This window comes from Stegastes partitus, unplaced genomic scaffold, assembly GCF_000690725.1.
Source record: "Stegastes partitus isolate 25-593 unplaced genomic scaffold, Stegastes_partitus-1.0.2 Scaffold439, whole genome shotgun sequence".
Classification (NCBI taxonomy): Eukaryota; Metazoa; Chordata; class Actinopteri; family Pomacentridae; genus Stegastes; species Stegastes partitus.
Genome location: NW_007578170.1, coordinates 164,775 through 170,371, shown reverse-complemented (window position 1 = coordinate 170,371; position 5,597 = coordinate 164,775). Strand labels below are relative to the sequence as shown.

The following is a 5,597-nucleotide window of genomic DNA, read 5'->3' as shown; positions in this document are numbered from 1 at the left end:
CCATCCATCCTTCCTTCCATCCATCTATCTAGCATCCATCTATGTATCTAGCATCCATCCATCCATCCATCCATCCATCCATCCATCCATCCATCTATCTAGCATCCATCCATCTATCTAGCATCCATCCATCCATCATTTACCCATTCATCTCTAACAGATACATAAATACATTTCACTGTGTGTTCTACTGTGTATAGTGTGTTTGTGACCAGTAAAGGCCTTGAGTCTAGTATCTTGAATCTTGAACCTTGAATCTTGAATCTTGAATCTTGAAAACTGAGCCACCATCGGGTTCCAAACTATCTGTTGACAAAAACAGCAGAGAAATACTTTTAAAAGCTTNCATCTCCAGAAATAAAACTCCAGCTCTGTGTTGTCACCTCGTTTCACGGCTGTTGGAGTTTGATCTCTGCAGATGCTGAACCTTTAAATGTCTTTACAGGTTTTTTAGGGTGAAAATACAGAAATTCTCAAACTTCAGCTGAATCATTTGACAGGACTTCTCTGTCCTGAGCAGCCGATGACTGAACTCTGCAGCCGCCTGTTTCCTGCTTTCAGCCTGAATCAAACCAAACCAACACCTGATCCGTGCAGACTGAAGCCTAATTGCTCCTTGAAGTGGCCTGTTTTTAACTCGCTGTTTGTTCACGACTCTGTTTGCTCGTGTGCATCACGACTCGCTTTAGTCTCGGGTTCGTTTCTTCTTCTGCTGCTTCGGATCGTGTTCGGCCGTCAGAAGAGGACGAGGGATGGAAGCAGGAGGCGATGTCGGCACAGATTTAAATAATAAGAGGAGGCCGGATGTGTGTTATGGGTCAGAGCTGTATGTGGACGGTCGGTTGGATGAGGGAGGGAGGAGCAGGTCGGGAACACGGGGAGGTGAAGAGCTGATAGAGCAGAGAAGCATCAGGATGAGGAGGTGGCATCAGGACGGAGAGTTCTGGTCTCACTGAGCTTTGGTTCAAGCAGCCGAACATCGTTTCTTCCTGAACACCTGGTCAGAAGCCGCCGAACGCCGACAGTCTGTCTGATGTTCAGATACGGTACAGCTTCTGTAGAGGGTTTCCCACAATGCAGCAGGAAAAGAAGAGTTCAACCGATAACCGACGGTATCGACCGTCACGGAGTCACTGGAGAAAGACAGACGGGAGGAAACAGATTCCTTTTATAGTGTTAGGACTTATTTTATGAAGTTTAGACGCGTTTTAATGGATTTTATTAAGTTGGGAAGTATTTTATAGCTTTAGGATGTATTTTAGGTGGATTTTATGGCATTAAAACGTACTTTAGATGTATTTTATAGCGTTAGGATGTAATTTAGACATTTTATAGCTGAGACGTATGTTAGATGGAGTTTCAGACATATTTTAAGATGTATTTTATGGCCTCAAGACATATCTTAGATTAATTTATAGTGTTAAGACGCATTTTATTGCGTTAAAATGTATCTTAGACATATTTTATGCAGTTTAGACTAATTTGAGATATGTTTTGTTAAGTTGAGACATATTTTTGATGTGTTTTATAGCGCTAAGACGTATTTTGTAGCATTAAGACGTATTTTAGACGTATTTCATAGTCCTAACATGTATTTTAGACGTATTTTATAGCGTTAAAACATGTTTTAGACATATTTTATAGCTCTAAGACGTATCACAGACGTATTTTATTCTTTATTTTAGAGCTTTTAGACGTATTTTAGACGTGTTTTTTAGTGTAAAGACGTGTTTTATGGCATTAAAACATGTTTTCCTTTTTAAAGTGCTGTTCTTTCTGTTTGCGGCCGTTTTGCGCCTCGTGGTTTGTTCGTTCTGTGTCTCCTTCAGTCAGGTTGAATCTCTCTTTAGTCATCGTCAGCATCTTTGAATCCAGTTTTCTGGTCATTTTTCTCATTTTGCATCTTTTTCGTATTTGTTTGTGTGTTTTTTGTGTCTTTGTGGTCATTTTGTGTCGTGCTTTTGTTTATTTTGCGTCTATTTTTAAATGTTTTGTGTCTCTTTGTGGGAGTTTTGGATCTATGAATGTGTGTTGAAGCAGTGGTTTAATCTGCTGTGTTCAGTTTGCATCTGTTTTAGTCACTTTTTATCTCTCTCTGGTTATTTTACATTCATTTGTGTTTATTTTAGGTCTCTTTTTCAGTCTTTTTGTGGTTGTTTTGTGTCACTTTGCAGCCACTTTGGATCTAATAATCCTTTATGTGTGGTTCTATCTCTGTTTGTATTGAATTAGCATCCGTCTGTGGTCATTTTGTGTCTCCTTGGTGTCTGTTTCTAGTTATTTCTTGTCTGTCTGTGATGGTTTTTCACGTGTTTCTGTTGTTTTTGTGTCTCCTTTGTTCCACTCTAATCTTTTTCTGGACATTTACTGTCTCTTTGTGGTCAATTTACTTTTATTTATGTTCGTTTTCCATCTTTTTTTTGACTGATTCTCTGAAGTCTCTTTGTGGTTGTTTTGTGCATCTTTGCAGCTACGTTGCATCTATTCCTGTCCTGCTGTGTGATTTTTGTCACTGCTTGTATTAAATCAGTTTCTGTTTGTGTTCACTTTGCGTCTCTGTTGTACATTTATTTCTTTTCTTGTCACTTTGTGTGTCTTTGCTGCTGTTTTCTGGCTCTTTGTGTTTGTTTGAGGTCATTTTATTTTTCTTTGTGTTGGTTTTGCTTCTGCTCGTGTTCATTTTGCGTCTATTTCAGTCAGTTTTGCGTCTTTAATTGATGAATGTGAGAGAATTTAACACATAATTCAGCCGTTAATTGCAGCTCTACTATAAACGGAGGATGGTAGAGGCGGTTTGGTTGACGTGAACTCTTCCTCTCGGCTCTGTAGACCTGCCTGAAACACTGGACCGACTGTAAAGTTATCAGCTCTGCTCTGATTTCAACATTCTCCTCCATCCCTCCGTCGTCACGTCTATTTTCAGCTCGGCTGTCAATCCCACCGACTCCACACTCAAATGTGCCGTCAGACTGTAATAGCCTGGGAGGAGCGTGCACGGCGGCGTGCACGAGTTCCTGAGCTCCAGTTTCTATAAAACAGAAAAAGAGAATTTGTGTGTCGATATGACGTCTGTGCACGGAAACAGCAAGTCTGTGTCCTCCTGAACCTGAACATCGTTAGTATTATAATAATAATAATAATAATAATAATAATAGTGTTTAGAGACTTGGGTTTATTCTGCCAATTATCAAGTCATTTAAAATTTGCAGAGCAAAGATTAAATCCTCAGAAGTTGTCATCAGAGGCTAAACTGATGCAAACCAACGACACAGACGCACAAAACGACTCCAGACGAACACAAAGAGCCACAAAACGGTGACAGAGGGACAAAACCGAACACAAAGAGATGCACGATGGACACAAACACGTCCTGACTGAAGGCAAAAAGACAAAAAACAAAGATTACAAGATTTAAAAAGGCTGAAAAAAGACACAAAACAACAACAAAAAGACCCGAATCAGTAAAAACAGATTCAAAATGAATATAAATGAATGCAGAAAGAGATTTTAACAAAACTAATGCAATACATGTTGTTTTATTCTTGAGTCTAATCAGTAGTTTTATGGTCAAAAGGACGTTTTGATGTTTATCCGGAGCTGAATTAAATCACCACTTCAAAATAAAAACTAAAAAAAGAGCCTTTTTTTTAAACCACTTTTTTTTCTGGTGTGTTTTTTTTGTCGACATCATGAATATTGTTTTTGTGTTAAATGGTCAAAAATTACATTAAATTGCAGAGATTTCTGTCACATAAAGTCATACAGACTCAATAATAATAATAACTTTATTTTGAAAGCGCAGAAATAAAGTGAAACACGGTAAAAGATTTTCAAAATGAATCAATTTTATAGTATTTTAGACTTATTTTATGAACTGTAGACGTATTTAGGATCTATTTTATCGTGTAAAGACATATTTAATGGCATTACGACACGTTTTATTTTGTAATAATTATATTTATTTCTGTTTTGGGCCTCTTTTTTCTCTCATTCTGTCTCCTGTCGTCAGGTTGGATCCTTCTTTAGTCATTTTCTGCATCTTTGTCGTCAGTTTTTGGTCATTTTTCAGGAAATAAATTAGTAGATTTATTTTAAAAAGAGAATAAAGGTGTTAAATAAAATCTAAGACATGAACTGGACGATGGAAACAGACGACAGTGTTCATAACAACAACAAAAACAACAACAACCACAGGATGGAAACATAAAATAAAACCACCGTGGAGAGAAGGAGTCAAGTTTCTCAAAGGACGAATCCAACCAAACGTGATCATGAACGTTGTCCGGCTGCGTTTATTTGTTTTTTTTTCTTCCTGCGTGAACCCAACGAGGTTTCAGCCACAACGACAATAACTGAGAATAAAAATAGAAAATCAGTTCTGCTGCTGATTGGGGTTCATTTGTTGGGTTTAATGGACGTTTCTGGTCAGAAGTATCAGGAGGAAGCAGTTCAGTGAGGCACTGCAGGAACGTCTCAGCAGCGAAGACGCCGTGAATGATGCTAAATAATTAAAAATCACAACCTCATGCACAACTTTCCACAATAAAAGTCCAGTTCCTGACTTTTCCTGTTAAAACACTGACACTGACGATAAACGTGGGTTTAAACTGTCGTCATGTGTTTTGTTTCTCGTTGGACTTTTTCTCCAGTTTGTCAGAAAAACCTTCTTGATAATCCGTCAGATCACATCTTCACATCTCTCCTTCAGCTCCTTCTTCTTCTTCTTCTTCTGTGATTTATTTAAACCGTCTTCCAGGACGCCGAGCTGTAAAATAGGTCAGAAACTTGTGGAGCATTTGTTCTGGGCCTCTGGTGGGACGTTTGCAGGAGTTCTGAAGTCGAGCTGCTGGTTTCTGAGCAGCCGGAGTCTGAAAGATGGATGTTCCTGCGTCATCCTAAACTTTCCTCCAGCCGCCGACCTCAGCTGCTCTTCTTCTTCTTCTGGACTCGTCTCTCGGAGGAAACCCTGAAACGAAGCGAGCGTCCAGCCAGGCGTGACTCCTCACCTCTCTGCTGCCAGCCGTGAGCTTGTAGAGGATTTAAATCAGATCGTCTCTCGTTACTCGGAGGAAAAGACCAGTTTTGTGGTTCTATCTGGAGACGTTTCAGAGACGTTTCAGAGACGTTTCTGAGACGACCTGGAGCTCCATCACGTCAGCTGGAAAACAGATTCTATAAAAGGGTGAAAGTCTGTCAGCAAAGGTGCCAAAAATCTGTCAAAAAATGGTTTAATGTGGACAAATGTATAATTTTTAACACGTTTGAATGTAATTTTAAAAACTATTTCTCACTGTTTTGTTAAATTAAATATTTACTGAAATCACATAAAAACAGTTTGACTGGAAAGGAAAAAGAAAAACAGGTAAAAACTGTAAATAACTGAAATCAGCTCGTAGACCAGAACCACCGACCGGTTCTGGTCTACAAGCTGATTTCAGTTAGTTGAGCTCGCTGATGGAGGAACAGCCGGACTGACTCGGAGTCGACCTCCGACCCTCACACTCTGAATGTACGTCTCGTTTCTGGATGTTCTGAGGCAGGAGGTGGATTCAAACGTCACATGAAGCTTGTTCGTGGCTCAGAGGTGTTTCTGGAGC

General features: G+C 39.4%; 1 protein-coding gene across 1 annotated transcript in view; it reads left to right on the top strand.

Annotated features, from left to right (window-relative positions):
* Positions 1 to 5,597, top strand: part of nbas (NBAS subunit of NRZ tethering complex) — a 232,923-nt gene that overhangs the window by 224,552 nt on the left and 2,774 nt on the right. The gene's annotated exons all lie outside the window — the stretch shown is intronic.